Source organism: Triticum aestivum, chromosome 3D, assembly GCF_018294505.1.
Source record: "Triticum aestivum cultivar Chinese Spring chromosome 3D, IWGSC CS RefSeq v2.1, whole genome shotgun sequence".
Taxonomy (NCBI): Eukaryota; Viridiplantae; Streptophyta; class Magnoliopsida; order Poales; family Poaceae; genus Triticum; species Triticum aestivum.
Genome location: NC_057802.1, coordinates 509,419,649 through 509,443,218, shown reverse-complemented (window position 1 = coordinate 509,443,218; position 23,570 = coordinate 509,419,649).

Genomic DNA, 23,570 nt, shown 5'->3' with positions numbered 1-23,570 from the left:
ATGTTGTTGTAGTAGTCGTCGATGAGCATGCCGGAGACGTCTCCAAGGGAGTCCAACTCCTTGGTTGCCTCGGGCACCCTCCACTCCTTCTGGATGTCGACGAAGTTGGCGACCTCCAGATTGACGCGCTCTAGCCTTTTTTTGTCGCCGTCGATGGAGAAGCCTGCAAAGGTGTACCTGGGGTCGGCGAGGAAGTTGTCGAAGACGGTGCACCTTTCAGCGGCGCTCAGTTGGAAGAGCAGCACCGGGTGTTTCTTGCCAATGGAGAGTTGGCAGAGGGCGGGTTTCTGCGTCGCTTCAGGCTCGTTGTTGTACTTGAGATCAATGCCAACGATCTTGTGGTGCTGGAGGCTGAGGTGGCGCTCGTACTATGCGAGGGTGATCGCCACCTGCTTCTTGTCGTTGGTGTGGATGACGTGCAACTTGGTGTTGCCGTGGGCCTCCACGCCCTGGTACTCATTGGCGAACGCCATGGCCGGTAGTAGGGATTGGTGTTTTGCGTGGAGATGGATGTGATGGAGCGATTTGGTGGCAGCGCAATGGATAGTTGTGTTGTTGTGGATGAGAAGGCCTATGGCAGGGGTCTGAATTTAAGGGGAGGGCGTGGGGTGGGATGGCCGCATCGGATGAACTGCACGATCTCGCTTACGATGCGGTTTGTGCAGATCATGGGTTGGTGTTGCGTCTGTGATCGTGGGCTTGTGGCGATGGAACCGCTCCGATTGGGTGGTTGTATGCGAACGTGGTGTTTTTTAACGTGGTTTTTTTATTTTTGATCAGTACATTTTTTTAACCACCACTTTCTGTGCGAACGGGCATTTTGTGACGTTTATATGTATCCTGCGTGATAATGAAACTGCATTGGTTAGAGTTCTGCACTGCATCGTGTGCAATGGAGAACTGCATGTTGTCTACATGTGCTTACTTCACAGTCTTTTTTGCGTGTCCTTGCTGCAGCCCCTGAATAAAGTACAATGTATTCCGCAATTTTACGAGTTTTTCGCTGTGTTCTATACCGTGTATTTATTCATGTAGGTAATCCGGAACTGGATTGCTAAACCGTACTGCTTCATGTAACGAAATGCACTTCATCTTTCTAGTGCTACGTACTGCATCAATTTTTTTTCCTGTACTTACTGCAGTCCCTGTACGGGAGGGGTAGGGGGTTGGCCCCCCCCCCATTTTTTTGTGTGGCACTTATTTGAATGTAGACATTTTTTGGATGCATTTTCTTAACATGCTTGTTGTTTTTTATTTTAACTTTTTTTATGAACTGCGTTTATTTTATTTTTGTTTTACCGACTGAACTTCATTGTTCCTCATAGAGAACTACATCATGTGCGTTTTGATGTGGTCTTTCTTATTTTAGCCGCGCCGTTTTTGGGCCGGCCCATTTTATGTTGCCTTTTGCCACACGCGGGCCTCCTACGTGTCCGTTCCAGGCGATCTCACCGCTCCGCTGACAGGGAGAGAGACCGAGAACAATCCTCTCTCCTCTCTTGCAGTTCCTCCCTCGAGCAAAACCGCCGTCTCCTGAGGAACCGCCGCCCTCAAGAGCTTCTTATTCCTGCATTCCGCGTCGTCCGCTCCGCGAGGCCTTGCCGCTGCGCTCCCGCAGCCCTTTCATGTCCGTTGCCGTCGCCGCACCCTCCCCCCTCCCCGTCGTCGCCGCCGCCGCCTGCGCCGCACCTTTTGTGGTACGTTCCGCTTGTTCTCGGTCTTGATCGTCCCCTCGTCTTATTTTGTTATTCTCGTAGTTGCTGTTGCTGTTTTTGCTTCTGCAATTTTTTCGTAGGTAGCCGATTTTATCTCGATTTTGGAGTTGATACTCTTGTGTAGCAAGGTGGATCTAGGGTTTCGTGAGATTTTCGCCGATTTTGTTGCTTAAATTTGTCACTTCGTCGTTGTGCTGCAGGCAAACGCCATGTCTTCGCCGAGCAGAGTGGGAGGAGGAGTTCAGGGTATGTGGAGTGCTTATTTTAGGCTTTTGTTTATTTTGTTTGATGTTTATCTAGTTTCCTAAATCATCCTGCATATTGGTTTATGCTCTGTTAGTTGTCAGCGTTCGTTTGCATTATTTTGTCACGTGATGTTTTGTAATTTCTGTTTCTGGTTCTTTTTGAATCAAGTAGGTGATTGTGGTTCTCATAATGATACACCAATTGGCTCTCGTTGTCCTGGTGGTAAGGATCATGGTGTGGAGGGAGGACATCAATTGAATTCGCCGATTGAAACTTCTCCCATAAGTGTGGCCCCTCCTTCTGGTATGTGATTGATTTGTTTATTTTGTGTATGCTGGTTACTTTGATGTTGTACCAATTGGTGTTGCCTTGCTGTATCTAGTCCGGCATTTTGTTGGGAAGAAACATGAAGTTAGTGTATGCAGCACTGTATTTATTTTGTATATGTGAACTCCACTATATGTATGTGTGAACTGCATTGTTGTTTTATTCAAGTTTTTTGTGCAATGCATTAATTTTTATTTTTAGCTTATGGTTGGAGCACTGCATTTTATATGTCTAAGTGTACTGCATTTGTTCTTTTTGTGCACTTTTTAACGACCATAGTCAAACTTCATTTTGACGCAGTGTCTGTTTTCCATGCTGGGGCGCCTGGGTTTGAGGAGGTTACTCAATTGATTGACCATTATTTTGCAGAGGGTAATGTTGGTGTGAGCTTTGACCAGAGACGTCCCGTTTTGTCTGAGACACAGTCGCAGTCTGTTGATGGTACAGAGGAAGTTACACAGGATTGGATGGTCTCGGAACAGCTTCGTGAATATGAGTTGAAGCAAAGCAAGAAGAAGTTGAGGTTTGAAAGTGACTCAAAAGAGTTTGCGGAGAAGGAGAAGCAGAGGAGAGCTGCAGATGGTGCCAAGGGTGCCAAATTTGCCAAGGTGAAGAAGCCTTCTTTGCAGAAGAAGATGCTGAGTATTGTTGCTGAGGAAGGTGGTACACCTCGGCCGAGTCCACGTGTTGCTGGCATGAACAAGAATCTTGGCAAGAGAACTGCTGAAGCTGGTGGAAAGGATGATCCTCAGTGCAAGCGACTACATGTCACTGAAGGTCCCAACTCTGATGATGACGACTTTGTGCTTGCTGATTTTGTGAGGGATGTTCATAGTGGTAGACGCAAAGACTGTGGTTCATCTAAGAGTCTACCCAAGCGTGCCCGTGATGATCTCGACGAAGATGTTTGTGGTGACTCTGGCGAGGAGGTGGATGTTGTTCCAAAGGTTTGTTGAAGTGGAATGCTTGTTTTCTTCATTGTTATTCTATCTGTGTTTTCTCTGTCTCTTTTTTATGGCTAGTCTTCTAATGTGGATTGCATTTCCCTTTACACAGAGGAAGAAGTCTAGTAAGAGCAATGCAGCTGAAGATGATGCTGAGGGAGATGATTCTCCATTTAACAAGATCGTACATTTGTCGCTTCCCACTGTTTGCAAGGCTGCTGCCTTGTTGAAAGAGGCACACTGTAGTCGTGTTCGGGATGCTGGATTTGGTGTTGTCTTTGAATTGACAGTAAGGAAAAATGTGTCGCGCATTCTTATGTGCTATCTGATGGGAGTGATTGACCCTGCCACCATGATAATGGACTTTGGGAATGGCAGGGTTCTTCGAATCAATCGTGATGCAGTTCATCACATTTTTGATTTACCCATGGGACGTCACACTGCACCCATGCCTGCTGCCAGCGGCCATGATGACTCGTTGAGTGCCCTCAAGGATGAGCTTGGCTTTGACCGTTCAAAAAGTATAGGTGTCAAGGACTTGCTTGAGAAGTTGAAGGTGTTGGTGGAGGAAGATGATCATGTGACTGTTGACCTTGCTGTGAAGGTGTTCTTCCTGATACTCTACCAGAATTTGCTGTGCCCCGGGCCTGCAGTTCGTTTGGGTAGAGTTGCTGCAATGGTAGAGAACATGGATTATGCGGCTATGGCTCAGATGGACTTTTGCCAGCTTGTTGTTGATGAGTTGCAGGCAGCTGTGGTGAGGTGGCAAACAGAAGGCAGCAAGCAGAATTGTGCAGAGGGTTGTGCCATTGTCCCCCTGATTATGTATCTTGACTGCTTGAAGCTTCGCAAATTTTCAGTCATGCACACGTTGACGCCACGTGCGTCATACCTGACGACCAAGGACCTGATGAAGTTATACAATGAGGATGTGCTTGTGAAGGGAAAGATTTACTTGGAAACTTACAAATTTGGGAAGCTGCCGGTTAGTGCATCTGAGTTTTTAATATCAGTTTTTTTAAAAAGGTGCAGCCATTATAAATCTGAACTTTTCTAGTACTCACATGTGTACTTCTCTTTGCCTCTTGTCTTTTTTTGCAGTGGAAGGCGTCAGGTGATATTGTGTACAACCGTCCTGTTGCAGTTGTATGCGGCAGCTCTGATGCGGGACCTAGCACTCATGCTAGGTTTTATGAGCCTATATGTAGCCAGCTTCCTGCCTGTGATGATGAGGTGCCGCGTACTCGTGGTTTCATGGCTCGACAGATGTTTGATAATAGAAGCTCTTCTAAACAGACATTTGTTGGCGGCAAAAAACACGAGGAGATTGATGAGCTTCTTCTGAAGGTTTTGAAGTTGACTGAAGATTTGCCAACCTCTGGTGACAGGTTGAGGACAGTTGCTGGTTTTTTCCCTGTTGGCCATGGCCCACGAGATGAAGATATTGTTGCTGCTCACAATTTTGATTGTGGCGTGATTGAAAGCCTGAAGATTGCAGTGACGAATGTTCGGTCTTCCTATGCTCAATTGAGACATTCACAGAGGAAAAATGCGGTCGGTATGAGAAGGATGCTGGGCATATTTTGGATGAAATGAACCGTCAGGACGCTGGCGTTGGCGCTGATAATGTATGTTCTAGGTTTTTTGTGGCTTTGAACCTCTTTTGTGTATTATGTGGACTGCTCCTCACTATTTTTGTTTTTTGTGATAGGCTGGAGTGGAATCTTCTGGTGTCCATGGAACTAGGGACGATGGAATTGGTCAGGTACAAGTACTTCTGCCATGTCTGTTCTGCCATGTGTCCCTCTTCTTAAACTTGCATTTGTTGCTTTCCATTTTTATTGTATTTTTTGTGTACTTCACGGTTGTAAAGTGTGTACTGCTTGTGCATAGTTGAATTTTTTTCTTTTTTGTCGTTACCATCTTATTTTCGTTTTTGGTTTGTTCTATGCCGTAGACTGGTGTTGCTGCTTGTGATGTGCACAAAGAGTCCTACGATGGCTCTGGGAAGGATGAGGTCTTGGCTGATGCATCGTCCCCTCCGGATGTTGTAGCTGATAAGGTATAGTTGTATTACTTGTTCTGTTAGTGTGTTGTAATCTAATTTTTTGTTGTTGTTATAAACTTGATGTACGTGTTATGTTCAGTCATATGCATTTTCATTTACATATGTTAGCTGCAATAGTTTTACATGTGTGAGCTTCAGTCTTTGACAGAAGTGAACTGCATTCCATTTCGCATGCGTGGTCCATAATGTTTTACATAAGTAAGCTTCAGTATTTAACATAACTGAACTGCAGCGTTTGACAAAGTGAACTGCAGTTCTTTTTTACGTATATGTGTGTTGAAGTTGTAGTTGTTTTGATACACGTGGGTTGCAGTTGTTTGTTGTGTTAATTATCCCCACGCTCATTTTTGTGTTATTGTGTGTTTTTTAATCTTTCCACAGCCTGGAGAAGAAAACGTGGAAGTTCACGTTGATCTGAATCAGGGCGGTTGTGCTGTTGATGGTGGTGGCAGTGTTGGTGCTTCTGCATCGGTTGCCGTCGACTGTGCAGACCCTTCTGTAGCTCAAGAATCCCATGATGCTGTTTCCCCCAGCCGGCATGAAGATTCTGATTTTGGCATTGAAAAGCCGCTGGAGAATGTCGTCCCTGCTGTTAGTGTTGTTGCTTCCCGTGTTTGTCTGGCGGCCAACGATGTTCCTGAAGTATCGAGAGTGGAGCCTCATGTAGCTGAAGTATCTAAGGACGTTGCGGTTGACCAGACTGTTGTAAATCCAGAGAATGCTGATGTTGCTGCAGAAGGGCAGTCCAGTGAGGTTGTGGTGGATTCGTCGCAACCTATCCAAGAAAATGTTTTGGTCAGCTCTGAAGAACAACAGCATGAAGACTCTGACACTGAAGGCAAGAGTTTTGTTTCGAACAGTACAGTTGAAGTTTTTCTCATTTCATTTTTGTTTAATTACTATGGTATCTGTATTAGATGTTTAATGATAAGTGAAACTTGATCTTTTGTTTATGATTTTCAAAATAGCTAGCAGAATTTCCTTATCTTAATATTTGAACTTCATTATTTGGATAAGTGAACTTCATCTTTTTATTACAGATGACGAACTTCCTGTTGTGACACCGTCGAGCATTGATCCAGCTCTTCTGAAAAGATACAATGAGTTGTACGCTTCTGTTACGAGGGTTCGGAAGGACAAGAAGAAGAAGTATGGTTTTTTAGAAATTGTTTTGTTCATATGTATTTTCTAATTTTGGTTTTTAGCCCTTTTTCTTTGTTGTTATTTTTTTAGTATCTTATGTTTCAGTTTTTCATGAAAAATTCAGGGACATGATTGCTTTTAAAACTGAGATGGGTGATATTACCATTGGCGAAGTTGGTCAATCCTTTTGGGATAAAGGGATGCTCACTACAAGACTTGTAGATCTTGGGGTTTCTTTGCTGGTAGATAAGTTTAAGGGATCTCCGACAATGGTTGTCCCGTACCATATTTGTGTAAGAATGCAGAAATTTTTGTTTTATTTTTTGATTTTCTTTTCTGATTTCGTGCGACGACATGTTTTCTTGAGCACTATTTGATTTTTGGTTTTGTATTGGCAGACAAATATTTGGAATGGTGGTACTGTAGGCAGGAGTGTTAAAATGATGTTCTCTTCAAAAGCCGAGGAGCGTGTTGATAAAAAGGATATGGTGAGTAACGTTTTTATGTGTCGAAAACTATATTTTGCGTGTTTGTTTTTATAGTGTTCTGTTTCTTCTTCTTATAATAATTTTATTTATTTTTTCGTGCTTCGAACAGGTCCTTTTTGCAACTTTTGATCCGCCAGATATGAGGGATGGCGTTGGTCATTATTGTGTAGTTGCGTTAAATGTGAAAGAAAGGCGGTTTGAATTTCTTGACTCGCTCAATAAACCTGGCAGCCCTGATGCGATCAGGGTTTTTAGGAGGATGGTTAAAAATATCAAGCGTGCATGGAAAGAAGGAAGCTCAAGTTCTGATGAGCCGCTAAATCCTCCTACACTTGATGGATTTGTGTTGAAACATGTCATTGTCCCAATGCAGCCAATGGGTGTGTTCCGTACAGCCCCTCTTCACCATACTGCTCAAGTTTTTTTATTTCATTTTGTGAAACTGATGTTTTTTATTCTTTTATTGCAGGCATGATTGTGGATTCTATATGTTTCAATTCTTGCAGACTTGGGATGGTGTTCGAGTTGCTCAGTTTGGGGTGGAGCACATTGGCTACATCAGAAAGGCCATGCTCTATAGTTGGCTCACATCGAGAAAGTGTTCCCTTGATTTAACATCACTTTTAATTTTTGCAGATAAAGGTTGTTTTAGTGAACTTCTTTATCCTTCCTTTATTTATTTTTTGTCTACTGCTTGCTTCCGGTTCTTACGGGCTTTTTTTACTAGTTTGTTTAGTTAAGTTCGTGATTTAGAATGATGTGTATATTTATTTGTTGTGTTAGTGAGATGCATTTTATTTTTTGGGCAAGTGAGCTGCATTGTTCTTTATAAGTGGGCTGCATTGTTGTATACAAGTGGGCTGCATTGTTGTATACATTTTTGTTCTGCATTGCTGTAGACAAGTGGACTGCATTGTTGTAGGCAATTGTGTTGCATTCTATTCTTTAGTGAAATGCATTTTTTATTTTAATGAGATGTATTACATGTTTTTAGGTTTTGTATTTTGTGCTGAGTGTTTCCATGTTTTTTCTACATGGTTTTAGGTTTTGATGGGGGGCTTCATGAAGGCTGTACGTCACTGTTCGAGTCCCAGGGTTCTGAGGTGGTTATGGAGGATTGTGCCATTGAAATCTCTCCAGATAATTCTGGTTCTTTGGCTGGAGATGGTTTGAACACAGCTGTGGCGTCTGGACCTGATGGTGAAAGTGTTTCTCGACCTAGCTCTCTACGCGATGTATTTGATGTTGATGATGATGATTTTGTTACGCCGTGTCCTCGCGTCACTAGGACTAGGAGTGCAGCAATTAATCGTCCTCCTGTGGATGACGTTGAAGTTTTTTGAACAAGAGGGCAGGTGAGAGGGCTTTTAAGTTGAGATGCTCTATAGAGAAATTGAAGCCTCCGAGGTTCAAATATATTGATGAGGCGAGGAAAATAAAGGATCTTGTTCTCAGCAAAGATTTTGTAACCAAATACCACGAGTAAGTTTTATGTGTGTGCCCTTAATCCTTTTTGTGTGTTTTGTTTTTAATTTTAATTTTATTGATCCCATCTCTGTATGTTTACTGCAGGAATGCGTTCTTTATGGTGAACAGTCCTTTTGGTGATCTTGATACTTACACTGTTGACTATATCTATAATACATTTGGCAAATGAGCTTTAATGGATTCGTATCTCATGGAATTTGTCATCAAGTACTGGAAGCAAGACCCTGAAATGGGTTTAGTTTATCATTCTGGTGAACGTGTGCTACTTTCACCCTTATTTATCACGGTAAACGTGTGCTGTCATTTTTTTCTATTGTACTGGTTTTTTATGTCCATGCATGCATGCATTGTTTATTCTTTTTTCATGTCCTTTCTTTGTTCTTTTTTCTTTGCAGTATGTTCTTCAGATGGAAACTTTTGTGACGAGAGATGATGAAGGAAACCCTGTGTTGCCAGTTGTGCATAGCACGTTTGTTTTACAAGATGCAGTTAACCAGTTCAAGGTTTTTGTGAGTGACGACGTAAACCTGTTGGATGCAAAACTGGTAAGTTCATTGTTTCCTGTCATTTATTTTTCTGGTTTGTTGCATTTCTTTTTATAGTTATTTTTGGAACAGTGGTCCTAGTGCTACGTGTCGAAATAACTTTTCATTTCATTTTTGTTTTTTGATGTGAACAGATTATGATGCCGCGCTCCAAGGATGGTCATTATTCCTTATACACGATGAACCAGCATCGCCAGACGTTTGATATCCATGACACTAGGAAGTACACTGGCCATCCTGATGTCACGACAAAGTGGCGCAGGACTGATTACCACTCAGATTGCACTGAAGTGGTATGTCATTTTTTCTTGCCAAGTGCAAAGCTTTTTTGTGTTTCTCCTACTGCATTTTTTTATAAACTGCACATGCAATGTTAGCACACATAGAACCACACTTGTTTATGTAGTGCACTGCAACATGTGCGTGACAGAACTGCATTTTTCTCAGGCCCCCCATAATCCTTGTAAAAAGGAGATAAAAGGAAATGACCTCACGTGCATTTAAAAGAGGGACTGTCTAGACGTTGAGAACAACTTTTGTATTTTTGGTTCGTCTGAATAGTAATTTGATCTGTGGTGTGTGTTATTTTTACATTGTGCTTCCTTTTTTTGCCAGATGAGGAGGATGACTCAGTTGCTGAAGGCGATTTATGGTGAAAAAGTGTATAAATCTAAGAACCACCCTGACTGGGTTAAATTGGCAAGAAGCCCTCTTACCCGGTCGTGCCAGCGCAGGGAGCAAACGAGTGCGGAATCTATGTTCTGAGGGTGACGCAGTTGTATGACGGCCAACGTCTAGTTGAGAAAATTATCAAAACCGACGTAACACCTTCTCTGTTTTCTTCTTTTTCTTGTTACTTTTTTTTTATTTTACCTTTTCACTTTTTGTTCTTTATGACAACCTTTTATTTAATCACTGTCTGCATTTTTTATTTTTCTTTTTTCATCCTGCTGTTGACGATTGGAAGGCGGAGTACATGTTCCAGCTGGTGTTCAATTCTTCGAACATGTTGTGTTATGAAGACATGCCGCTTGAGCTACGAGAACTGATTGCGGACCTCGGGCTTACTTCCGTGTCGCAATCGCAGACGCAGTAACAATCTACTTGGTAAAAACCCTGTGTATGGACAAGAACTAGGGGTTCATGTTGTGTACTGTGTGGTGTCTAAGGTATATAATGTATGAAAAGACTTTTGTTTTTCTGTTTGTTGTGATTTTTGTCTGCTTTTTTGCAGCAGTGTTTTATGGACGAATTTGTATCTATATGTGTATTTTATATAAATAATTCATACAGTATATATATGTGCATATTTTTATTTTTGTTGACTTACACGTTCTGTGTGAACTGGCATTTTGTCACGCTTATATGTATCCTGGAACTGCATTTGTCTACAAGTTTGTGTTGCGCCTATTTTTTTTTGCTGCACTTTTTTGCCGCAGACCCTGCATTCATGTGTGTATCCTGGAACTGCGTTGCTTTATGATACTGCACTGCTTTTGCCTAACCAAGTGCACTGCTTTTGCCAAACCAAGTGCACTGCTTTTGCCTAAAGATGCGTCCTTCAGTTGGTTATTTTTTTATTGTTTGTATTGTAAGGTATGGGGGGGTTGCCCCCCCCATTTTCTGGTTGTTTATAGATTTGTATTTGCTCTTTGTATTCCCTGTACTTACCGTACTGCGTGCGTTAGTGCGAGGCCGAGCAGGGGGGTGGGATGGGGGGTCGTGACCCCCTCCCCACCCGCCCTGCGAGGCCGAGCCTGGAACGAGCCGGAGCAGGCGGCGACGCGGTGTGCCGCGGCGCCGCATGCGCAGGCGAGTCCGTCACACCCCGTCGCCTCCCTGTCTATCTAAGGGGTGTGGCTCTGGGGTTGCATGTGTCCTATGAAGGAAATATGCCCTAGAGGCAATAATAAAGTTATTATTTATTTCCTTATATCATGATAAATGTTTATTATTCATGCTAGAATTGTATTAACCGGAAACATAATACTTGTGTGGATACATAGACAAACAGAGTGTCACTAGTATGCCTCTACTTGACTAGCTCATTGATCAAAGATGGTTATGTTTCCTAGCCATAGACATGAGTTGTCATTTGATTAATGGGATCACATCATTAGGAGAATGATGTGATTGACTTGACCCATTCCGTTAGCTTAGCACTCGATCGTTTAGTATGTTGCTATTGCTTTCTTCATGACTTATACATGTTCCTATGACTATGAGATTATGCAACTCCCGTTTACCGGAGGAACACTTTGTGTGCTACCAAACGTCACAACGTAACTGGGTGATTATAAAGGTGCTCTACAGGTGTCTCCAAAGGTATTTGTTGGGTTGGCGTATTTCGAGATTAGGATTTGTCACTCCGATTGTCGGAGAGGTATCTCTGGGCCCACTCAGTAATACACATCACTATAAGCCTTGCAAGCATTGTGACTAATGAGTTAGTTGCGGGATGATGTATTACGGAACGAGTGAAGAGACTTGCCGGTAACGAGATTGAACTAGGTATTGAGATACCGATGATCGAATCTCGGGCAAGTAACATACCGATGACAAAGGGAACAACGTATGTTGTTATGCGGTCTGACCGATAAAGATCTTCGTAGAATATGTGGGAACAAATATGAGCATCCAGGTTCCGCTATTGGTTATTGACCGGAGAGGTGTCTCGGTCATGTCTACATAGTTCTCGAACCCGTAGGGTCCGCACGCTTAACGTTAGGATGACAGTTATATTATGAGTTTATATGTTTTGATGTACCGAAGGTTGTTCGGAGTCCCGGATGTGATCACGGACATAACGAGGAGTCTCGAAATGGTTGAGACATAAATATTGATATATTGGAAGCCTATGTTTGGATATCGGAAGTGTTCCGGGTGAAATCGGGATTTTTCCGAGGTACCGGGAGGTAACCGGAACCCCCCGGTAACTTAATGGGCCTTAGTGGGCCTTGGTGGAAGAGAGGAGAGGAGGCCAGGGCAGGGCCGCACGCCCCTCCCCCCCAGACCGAATAGGACAAGGAGAGGGGGGCGGCGCCCCCCTTTCCTTCCTCCCCTCCACCTCTTCCCCCTCTCTCTCCTAGTCCAACATGGAAAAGGGGGGTAGTCCTACTCCCGGTAGGAGTAGGACTCCTCCTGGCGCGCCTCTCCCCTTGGCCGGCCGAACCCCCCCTTGCTCCTTTATATACGGGGGCAGGGGGGCACCTCTAGACACACAATTGATCATTGATCTCTTAGCCGTGTGCGGTGCCCCCCTCCACCATATTACACCTCGATAATATCGTAGCGGTGCTTAGGCGAAGCCCTGCGTTGGTAGAACATCATCACTGTCACCACGCCGTCGTGCTGACGAAACTCTCCCTCAACACTCGGCTGGATCGGAGTTCGAGGGACGTCATCGAGCTGAACGTGTGCTGAACTCGGAGGTGCCGTGCGTTCGGTACTTGATCGGTCGGATCGTGAAGACGTATGACTACATCAACCGCGTTGTGTAAAACGCTTCCACTTTCGGTCTACGAGGGTATGTGGACAACACTCTCCCCTCTCGTTGCTATGCATCACCATGATCTTGCGTGTGCGTAGGAATTTTTTTGAAATTACTACGTTCCCCAACATCCTATTGTTGGAAAAACAGAATATCCGCACTGTGCCTGTCAACCAAGCGCACTGCATGCGTTAGCGCGAGGCCGAGCAGGGAGGGTGGGAGGGGGTCGTGACCCCCCTCCCCACCCCCCTGCGAGGCTGAGCCTAGAATGAGCCGGAGCAGGCAGCGACGCGGCGTGCCGCGTCGCCGCATGCACAGGCGAGTCCGTCACACCCTGTCGCCTCCTTGTCTATCTTAGGGGTGTGGCTCTGGGGTTGCGTGCGTCCTATTGTTGGAAAGACATAATGTCCGCACTGCGCCTGTCAACCAAGCGCACTGCGTGCGTTAGCGCGAGGCCGAGCAGGGGGTGGGAGGGGGTCGTGACCCCCCTCCCCACCCCCCTGCGAGGCCGAGCTTGGAACGAGCCGGAGCAGGCGGCGACGCGGCGTGCCGCGACGCCGCATGCGCAGGCGAGTCCGTCACACCCCATCGCCTCCCTGTGTATCTTAGGGTTGTGGCTCTGGGGTTGCGTGCGTCCTATTGTTGGAAAAACGGAATGTCCGCACTACGCCTATCAACCAAGCGCACTGCGTGTGTTAGCGCGAGGCCGAGCAGGGGGTGGGAGGGAGGGTCGTGACCCCCCTTCCCACCCTCCTGCGAGGCCGAGCCTGGAACGAGCTGGAGCAGGCGGCGATGCGGCGTGCCGCGGCGCCGCATGTGCAGGCGAGTCCGCCACACCCCGTCGCCTCCCTGTCTATCTTAGGGGTGTGGCTCTGGGGTTGCGTGCCTCCTATTGTTGGAAAAACAGAATGTCCGCACTGCGCCTGTCAACCAAGCGCATTGCGTGCGTTAGCGCGAGGCCGAGTAGGGGGGTGGGAGGGGGGTCGTGACCCCCCTCCCCACCCCCTGCAAGTCCGAGCCTGGAACGAGCCGGAGGAGGCAGCGACGCGGCGTGCTGCGGCGCCGCATGCGCAGGCGAGTCCGTCACACCCCGTCGCCTCCCTGTCTATCTTAGGGGTGTGGCTCTGGGGTTGCGTGCGTCCTATTGTTGGAAAAACGGAATGTCCGCACTGCGCTTGTCAACCAAGCGCACTGCGTGCGTTAGCGCGAGGCCGGGCAGGGGGGTGGGAGGGGGGTCGTGACCCCCCTCCCCACCCCCCTGTGAGGCCGAGCCTGGAACGAGCCGGAGCAGGCGGCGACGCGGTGTGCCGCGGCGCCGCATGCGCAGGCGAGTCCGTCACACCCCGTCGCCTCCCTGTCTATCACAGGGGTGTGGCTCTAGGGTTGCGTGCGTCATATTGTTGGAAAAATGGAATGTCCGCACTGCGCCTGTCAACCAAGCGCACTGCATGCGTTATCGCGAGGCCGAGCAGGGGGGTGGGAGGGGGGTCATGACCCCCCTCCCCACCCCCCTGTGAGGTCGAGCCTGGAACGAGCTGGAACAGGCGGTGACGCGGCGTGCCGCGGTGCCGCATGCGCACGCGAATCCGTCACAACCCGTCGCCTCCCTGTCTATCTTAGGGGTGTGGCTCTGGGGTTGCGTGCGTCCTATTGCTGGAAAAAACAGAATATCCGCACTGCGCCTGTCAACCAAGCGCACTGCATGCGTTAGCGCGAGGCCGAGCAGGGGGGTGGGAGGGGGGTCGTGACCCCCCCTCCCCTGCGAGGCCGAGCCTGGAACGAGCCGGAGCAAGCGGCGACGCGGCATGCCGCGGTGCCACATGTGCAGGCGAGTCCGTCACACCCTGTCGCCTCCCTGTCTATCTTAGGGGTGTGGCTCTAGGGTTGCGTACGACACATGTTTGCGCTACATTTTTGTGCACTGCATGGGTAGCTTATTTCTTTATTTTTTTCCTCTTACGTATCATTTTTCTAGTGTACGGGTATGCACTGCTTTGTTGCTTCTATGTGCACTACATTCGTCATAGTCCAGTGCTCACGTGTACACATTTTGCACTGCGTGCATCCTTCTTTGTGCCAAAGTTGTGACTGGTTATGCCAACGCTGCGGACTGCATGACTTACATTTAAGTACTGCATCAGGTGCACTAATTCTGTGTTGGGCACTGCACGAAAGTGGTTCTCTTGTGGTTCATTTTGAGCATGTACCGCACTTCATTCACACATATAGTGAACTTCCTTGTAAGACTTTGGAGAACTGCATCGATTTTTTAGAGACCTATTACGGGACTGGCTGGGGCCTTGTTGTAGCTGGGTGGTCAATTTTTTTCCTTATGAGAAGCATTTTTTCTTTTGGAGTATATATATTTCATGGTAGTACAAATGATGTCATTTGTACCGCTTGCACCAACGTTGAGTACTGCACTGCGCATACCAAGTCTGTATGTTGTGCACTGAACGAAAGTTGCTACAGCGCCTTTGTTCTGCATTCGTGCATGTACTGCACTTCATGTATACACTCTGTGAACTGCGTTATATTTGTTATGTGAACTGTATTCACGTTTTGGTATCACATATTAATTTTTTCAAAGTTTTCTGGATACTTGTTCTAACACAAACTAATTTCAGCGAAAGCAATTGATCATAAGCAAACTATGACACATAAGCAAACAACAGAAATAAAATTTAATGATAATTCTAAAACGACATTCTTTTTACAAAAGAAATGTTCGATATGAAGCAATGGACATAATCAAAAGCTTGCATACATGAAACGAAGAACAACACAACGACTAAAGTAAAGTGAAACTAAAACATAGCCCTGAATTATTTCTAGTTGCTGTATTGGATTACAGCCTTGTTCTTCTTCTGCTTTGCTTCTTTGTCTCTTTTTGCCCTGTCCAGTCCCATGATGACATCATAGATGATTCTCCATGACTCATATGTTACGAATGCATCTATTGCTGCATACTTGATAAGCTTTTCTGGCAGTGGGCAAAATTCCCACAGAGTATGGTCCTCCTTGCGGTTAATTTTTTTCGTCATGTCATGGTAGTGAATGTCTATCATCCTGCCGGCAACATCAGCCAAAGAGTCAAACTTCTTTTTATTGTATGGGTCTCTCCATTCCACCTGAATATCAATGTAGTTGTCGGAGTTGATCTCCAAACCAGATAGCTTTAGCTTGCTTTGGTCTCCTTCAATGGCGAATCCGACGAAGGTGTACTCACCATTCATGAGGAATTTGTCTAGTTCCATTGGCCTGCAAGATGTTTGTATAGAGTGAATATAGTTTATTTTCTTAGGAGTACCAATGTTTTTTGTTTTGTCTAAAACTGAACTGCAATATGAATATCTGAATCTGTTACATTGAGTAGTTGCTAATACTTTGTTCAGCATAACTAGTAAATCTGATAATATATTGCATAAACAATGCATGTTTTGTGCATGATTGTATTCTTGAACTGAATTTCATACATGTTTTGTATAGTAATGTTGCAGTTTTCTATTGTTTAGCCAAATAGTTTGTATTTGGTAAAACAAAATAAAACTACGTTATTGCTAGATCATATAATTCAAGAATTGAATACATGAGTGACATACATGGAGCCAGAAGAAAACTGTCAATGAATTCATATGCCATGCTTTTCAAAAATGAAAACCGAAGTTTAGATATGGGCGATTGCAGTGAAGAAAATTAAAAATCAATATTGACAATCAATAGTACAGATTGATAGTTATTCTGACTTGTCTTTAGCTCCAGAGATGTGGTAGACAAGGCATTCTTTTTCTACGCATAGATGGAGCACTGCTGCCCGATGTGGCTTCACATAGTGCGTGTACTCGACATCAACGCCAACTAGTTTGACGGGCATTCCGCCGAGCTTCCTCCTGAGCGTGGACAGCATCTTGTCCACGTCTTCACCCTTGCTTGTGCAAACGACATGGAGCTTGTGGTTGCCGTGGAGGTCAACGTCGTGGAGCTCCCTGGTGTACCTGCGGCGCTGCTTGTAAAGAGGAGCATCCGACATGACTCTCACTACAGGAAATACCTATTTTGCCGTCTGCCACGGCGGACAGCAAAGGCATGAACGGCGGACGACAAAGGCCTTTGCCGTTAGCCGCGGACGGCAAAAGGCTCCGGCAAAGTAGGCTACGGTAAATAGCTACTTGGCCGTCTGCTTCCTGGCGGCTGACGGCAAAGGCCCTTTGCCGTCAGCCGCGGACGGCAAAGAGAGCGGACGGCAAAAATTGTGCTCTCAGTCCGTTAAGTGGCTAACGGCAGGCCTTTGTCGTCCGCCAGCGGACGGCAAATTTTCTAGTGCCTTGCCGTCCGCCGGCGGACGGCAAACTTTCTAGTGTCTTTGCCGTCCGCCGTATGATGTCATCTACACGTCACCACATGGCAGGCCTTTGCCGTCCGCCGCTGACGGCAAACTCTTTTACTCTTTGCCGTCTGCCACTGTAGGCAAATTGACCAAATGGGTCAGCTCCCAGGAAGCACAGCTGGATGCCACGTGGCCTCTTTGCCGTCCGCGGCAGATGGCAAAGAGCCCTTTGCCGTCGGTGGCAGACGGCAAAGAGCCTGCATATTGGCTATTTTTTCTGTTTTTTATTAAATCCAACAATTTTCATCACAAATATATATGACATATATAGATATATTTCACAAGGCCATTACAGAGCAAACATATAAGATATCCAACACATAACTTCATCATACATAGTTCCATCATACATAGCAAGTTCAACATAGAGGCATCCAACCATATATATTACAATAGTTTCATCCAACGATACATGCATAGTTCAACGATACAAAAGAAACAGAGAAAGGGATAAGGAGCACTCCATCTATGCAAGCTTTCGTCAAGTGAATGAAATCTGCAAAATGAAAAATAAGAAAGTTAGAAATAGGTGACTAGAACAAGAAGAGTATGTCATTTATGGGCTAACTTACGTGAAATGGATCATATATGAGCTAACTAAGTTGAAATGGGTCGTTTATGAGCTAACTAAGGTCAAATGGATCGTTTTTTAGGTAACTAAGGTGAAATGGATCGTTTTTTAGCTCACTTAGGTCAAATGGATCATTTATGAGCTAACTTAGTTGAAATGGATCGTTTTTGAGCTAACTTTGTTGAAATGGATCATTTATGAGCTAATTTAGTTGAAATGGATCTTTTTGAGCTAACTTTGTTGAAATGGATCATTTATGAGCTAATTTAGTTGAAATGGATCTTTTTGAGCTAACTTAGGTGAAATGGATCATTTAAGAGCTAATTTAGGTGAAATGGATCGTTTTTTAGCTAACTTGGTGAAATGGATCGTTTATGAGCTAAATTAGTTGAAATGGATCGTTTATGAGATAACCTAGGTAAGATGGGTCATTTTGGAGTTAACCTAGGTGAAATGGGCCATTTTAAAGCTAACGTAGGTAAAATGGATCATTTAGGAGCTAATCTAGGTAAAATGGGTCATTTTGGAGGAAAAGAAGCTAACTCTAGGTCATTATGGTAAGCATATTGGAGGAAATAAAGCTAAGTCTAGGTCTTTATGCATTTGTTAAGCAAAACACTAGAGAAACTTACCGTGATCAAGGAGGTGTAGGAGCGGGGTGGCTAGTGCCGCTACCTGGAGAAGGATCGTGCGATGCGTTTCTGGAGTTAAGCTGCACCAAAGATCATTTCCAATGTCTCGTTAGCATTATGACACTCAAATGTTAAGACTAGCAAGTAATGTCCATTCAAATTAAACTCACCGTGCTCCCAGGAGCAATCACTGGCATCGGCGGAGCGGGCTGACCAGACTTCTCGCACACAGACTGCACATTTGGTTTTCACAACAGAGTCATACTAGTTAGTAATGAGACTCAAATGTTAAGACTAGCAAGTAATCTACAGAAGAAACTTACCACAAGGAGCTCGTACATGGCCCTTGCCTGCATGTCATTCCGTGCCCTCTCCTCCTCCATCATCTTTCTCGTCCTCTCCTCCATCTCCCGCTGCCTCTCCGCCGCCTCCGCCAGAAGTTTCTCCGTTCTATCTCTCTCAGTCTGTATAGCAGCTTGCAACACCACTCACATGACCATTTGTAATCATTGATGGAAGCGCACACAATGTAATGGAGAAAGATAACTGAGTACGTATCACTAACCTTGATGGCGAGTTGCACTGGCCGTTCACGAGGCCTTATCTCAGGAGCGGAGCTCGACTGGCGCACCTTGATCTCCGGGAGAGTGCTAGGACAACGGATAAGTCCATCTCCAATGGCTATGGAGCCATGGGACCTCCCGCCACCAGATATCATCACCAGCTCTGGATCAATGGGACCCTGGCTCGGGTTAAAGTCCTCCCCTTTCCTCGCCTTCCCCTCATCTCTATATCTCACGAGCTTGTTGTGGGAGGAGATGTTGGTGAAGTTGTTTGCATCATCGAGGTCAGACTGAGAGAAAGCCTTGACTTTCTTGAAAGAGGCAGTGTGGGCCATGGCATACAGGTCGTACACCTCTGGCACCTTATCCGCCTTATTGTGGCGTGCCTGAAAGAGAGAAACAATGAAAATTAGTAATTAAAGGGCTCAAGCTAGCATGATGAATGAATTGCATGAATCATGAAGCAAACCACATACCCAGTTGCGCCCGAACTGATATAAGTTGGAGTTGCCTTGATGGTGTGGCACACCTTCCATTTGGGCACGTTTTTCCTTGGCCTCGTTGTGGAGGGCTAGCCATTCTTTTGAGCACCACTCATTGACCAACACCTCCCAACAATCCATCCGATCCGCACACCATCTCGGAGGCGCCTAAGTTAGCAAATAGAAACTTGAGCGCTACGGCTAAGAATTACTAAATGAAGGAACTTAAGTAGAAGGCCTTAAGAATTACCTTCATGTACTGCTCCTTACTCAGGAACTTATCACGGCACGCCGGCTTGGTCTTCTTGATACCACGCAAGGCGTAGTAGTCTCGAACAGCCTGCACCCGAGCCTCGTGTCGTAAGTTCTAGAGTAGGCGCTTGCAGACGTTCTCGATAACATGTGCCGCATCCTCCTCGTATCCCTCCTCACACCTGTAGAATGTCTGCAATCAAATGAGACAATATTGATTAGTACAATTAATAACTAGCTAGTTGAAGATTTTTAAATGTGTAAAGGAGAAATTACCCAGAACTTTCTGATCACCATGTCTGCCCTCGTGTCGCACACGACACCGTCGATAATCTCATCCGGCGGGGCCGGGGCAGCCACGTAGTGCTCCCAGCTCAATCCAAGCTTTGGAAGCCTACCCTCACCAGGCAACGTGACAAACCCCGGGAAGTTTTGCCGGCAAAGAACTCCAAGGACGGAGTTGGGCCGACGGACACTATGATGCTGGTCCCAACCCCTGCAGCATGACAAGGCCAACACATTAGTTATTTGAAGAAACGTGAATGCAGAAGGTACAAAAATATTAAATGCACTTACGTACCTCTCCCCATCAGGGAAAATCAACCATCTCTGCTCGCGGGTCGCCGGCACGGTCGGGAGCCGTGTAGCACCACGCTGGTAGACGGTGCCCCCCTCCTCCTCAAGATCAGTCGGCTCCCCGCCATCATCAGCATGGCCACTCGGCTCCTCGGGCTGATCCGGCCAGGTACCCCATCTGGACGTGTGCTCCTCCGGGGTCTCGTGGGCCGAAGGCCAGTTGACCCGAGGCTCGTGGGCCCAAGACCCGTGGACCGGAGGCTCGTGGACCGGAGTCCGTGTAGCCTCCTCCTCGGACGAGTCCACCCTAGCAGTCACGTGCTCGGGTGAAACAGCTGGGGGTGGCGGCGAGGAAGGCGCCGTAGCAGTCACCCTACCTCCTCTCCTGCGACCACGTGCCCCACCTCCTCTCTTCCTACCTCGTCCCCTGCTGGGCACCGCGGTCGACGAAGAAGGGCCCGGCGGTGTGGCCATACTGTCCAGCAACGCTCGGCGGAGAGTTGCGTCTGGAATGGAAGACCTCAGACCACGCGCCGACGAAGAAGGGGCCTTGGCGCGCTCCCGACCAGCGCCCACCATCTTTCAACACCTGCCATGACAAACAGTAAACGAAATTAGTACAACATAAAAAAAAGACCGACATGAATAATAATATGTGTATCACTTAAGTGTATCATCATCAAGTACAACATTAAAAAATTTAATACCTGACACTACTAATAATCTCGATCAGTATCATCAATAAATGCATAATCATCATCATCACTATAATCAATGACGGGCTCAGGGTTCAGTGGCATCAACATGTGGAAGGCCACCTTGACATAATCGGTCAAGCAATGACAGGTCATCCGCAGCAGTAACCTCTTCTTGTTCTGGCTCTTCTTGTTCCTCCTCTGGGGTGATGTCGGATTCACTGTCGCTGTCTACTTCAATGTTTTGGGGTGAAGTATAGCGGTTCTTGAAACGCTTTTTGGAAAGACGTGTCTCTTGGAAGAATTCTCCTTCATATGTGTCTGGGTTAATGTGAGGTTCATAATCCTCTTCCTTTGGGGGAGATAGTCTAGCACGTGGCGGCACTTCATAAACGACATCCCAACCTTTCAGATTTGGATTAGTCTGGCAGGCCCACGGTAGATAGAATACTTGGGTCGCCTGTTGAGCCGTAATATAGACATCAGGAACATCTAAATGGGTGCTTTGGTTGATTTCAACTAGCCCTATATGTTCATGAGTCCTTCTAGTCTCCTTCGGCTGAAACCAATAACATTTGAAGACTACGACATTCGGTGGGTTTTCACCATAGAATAGAAGTTCATATATTGCTTCAACTCTCCCATAATACTCGGTACCTCCTTCGCCGATAGCAGATACACAACAATTTGTAGACTTTCGGTCGGCCATAGATAGCTCTTTGCCATAGGTACGAAAGCGATACCCGTTGATGTCGTATTTGTCAAATGAACGGACCTTATAGTCAAAACCATTAGTGACTTGTCTCAATTCGGCGTCCATAGACTCTGAATTAGCCTACAAGTTTAATATGAAAGGATTGTTGCATTACGCACAAATTAGCGAATGAAACCGGGATAGCCGCCTACAAATTAGCCTACAAGTCTAATAGAAATTACCGTTTGTTTGAACCAAGAGATGAAACCGGGATAGCCGCCTCCTTGCTTTGCGAGAAGCTCATACTCTTCGACAGAATCCTTTTGGATCACCGCTCCATACGAGAATAAGGTGACGTATCGACTGTATGAAATATCCAGGAATAAGAGCAGTTCAAAGGAAATAGAAGTTGCAAAACTATGTACCGAGAACTTACTCGATGTACGGCCGCACTTCTATCAGGTTGTTGAAGATATACAACGAAATGGTCCGCCATTATTCGTTATCCAAAGATACGAACATTTGAAACACTGGCTGGTGCGAGATTCCCTTTGAATAGGCTGAGGTTGGATCCACCCTTTTTAGGGTCGTCAGCATTGTACCGAGGCTTCGGATTATGCAAATGACGATTTTTGGCTTCGTAGTGTGCTGTCACCAAGTTTGCCGCCTCCTCAGTGATGAATGCCTCAGCCATCGATGCTTCAATTCTACGTTTATTTTTACATTTTTGTCGAAGCGTCTTCTGCATCCTCTCAGTTGGGTAGCACCTACGATTTTGCACGGGCCCCCCCAATCTTGCCTCGGTCGGGAGATGCAAAATCAAATGTTGCATTGGATTAAAGAAGCCCGGTGGAAAGATCTTCTCTAACTTGCAGATCAACTCCGGCGCCAACTCTTCCATTTCTTCTAGCACGCCAGGCGATAGTTCTTTCGCACAAAGAACATGGAAGAAATAGCTGAGTTCTGCCAGTACTAGCCATTCATCCTCAGGGATGAAGCCACGCAACATCACCGGCATTACCCGCTCAATCCATATGTGCCAATCATGACTCTTGAGACCAAATATCTTCAATTTATCAAGACTGGCTCCCCTCTGTAGATTCGCTGCATACCCATCGGGGAACATCAACTGCATTTTCACCCACAAGATAATTTCCCTCATAGCTGGCCTTCCAAGATTGAACCATGCCTTTGGCTTCGTCCAGTTCTACTTTCCTTTCGGTTCTTTCATGTTTTGTAACGGCCTATCACATAGCGCCTCCAGATCGACTCTAGCCTTGGTATTATCCTTTGACTTCCCATCTATGCCGAACAATGTACCAAAAAGTGCCTCGGCGATATTCTTCTCAGTGTGCATCACGTCGATGTTGTGTGGGCAAAGGAGGTCTTTGAAGTAAGGCAGATCCCATAAGCATGTTTTGTGAGTCCAGGTGTGCTTAGAATTATACACCTTGAAGTACCCTGGACGCTCTGGATCTGGCTCGAGAGCGTTTAACTGATCCAGGGTCTGTTGGCCTGTCAATGCAGGTGGTGCAGAGTTTTTGACAACTCTACCTCTGATGAAGTTCTTCTTGTCTTTCCTGAACTTATGGCGAGGATTCAGGAACTGTCTATGCATGTCGAAGCAAGAAAACTTGCGACCGGCCTGAAGCCAACGAAACTCAAGAGCTCCCTTGCATGTGGGGCACGGGAACCTTCCATGCACATACCAGCCAACGAATAGCGCATACGCCGGCAAGTCATGCGTCGAGTACATGTACCAGACACGCATTATGAAGTTCCGTTTGCTATAGGCGTCGTATGTCTTGAACCCATTATCCCAGGCTTCTTGCAATTCGTCCTTAAGCGGTTGCATGTACACATTCATATTTTTCCCCGGATAGTTGGGCCCTGGAATTATCAACGTCAGGAAAATGTTCTTTCTTTGCATAATCTGTCCGGGGGGAGATTGAGTGGAAAGACAAATACGGGCCAACAACTGTATTGGGCTGCCGTCATACCAAACACACTGAACCCATCCGTGCGGATGCCGACTCGAGGATGCCTCGGATCTGCCGCTTTGTCACCATGTAATTCATCAAACTTTTTCCACCCAACACCATCCGATGTGTGTACAATCATCAGATTCCCATCTGCATCTAGTTCGGTTCTTTTGCCCGTTTTGTGCCATGTCATCTGTCTGGCCATCTCTTCGACCATGAAAAGACGTTGGAGTCTTGGTACGATTGGCATATACCGAAGAACACTAATGGGGATTTTGGTCT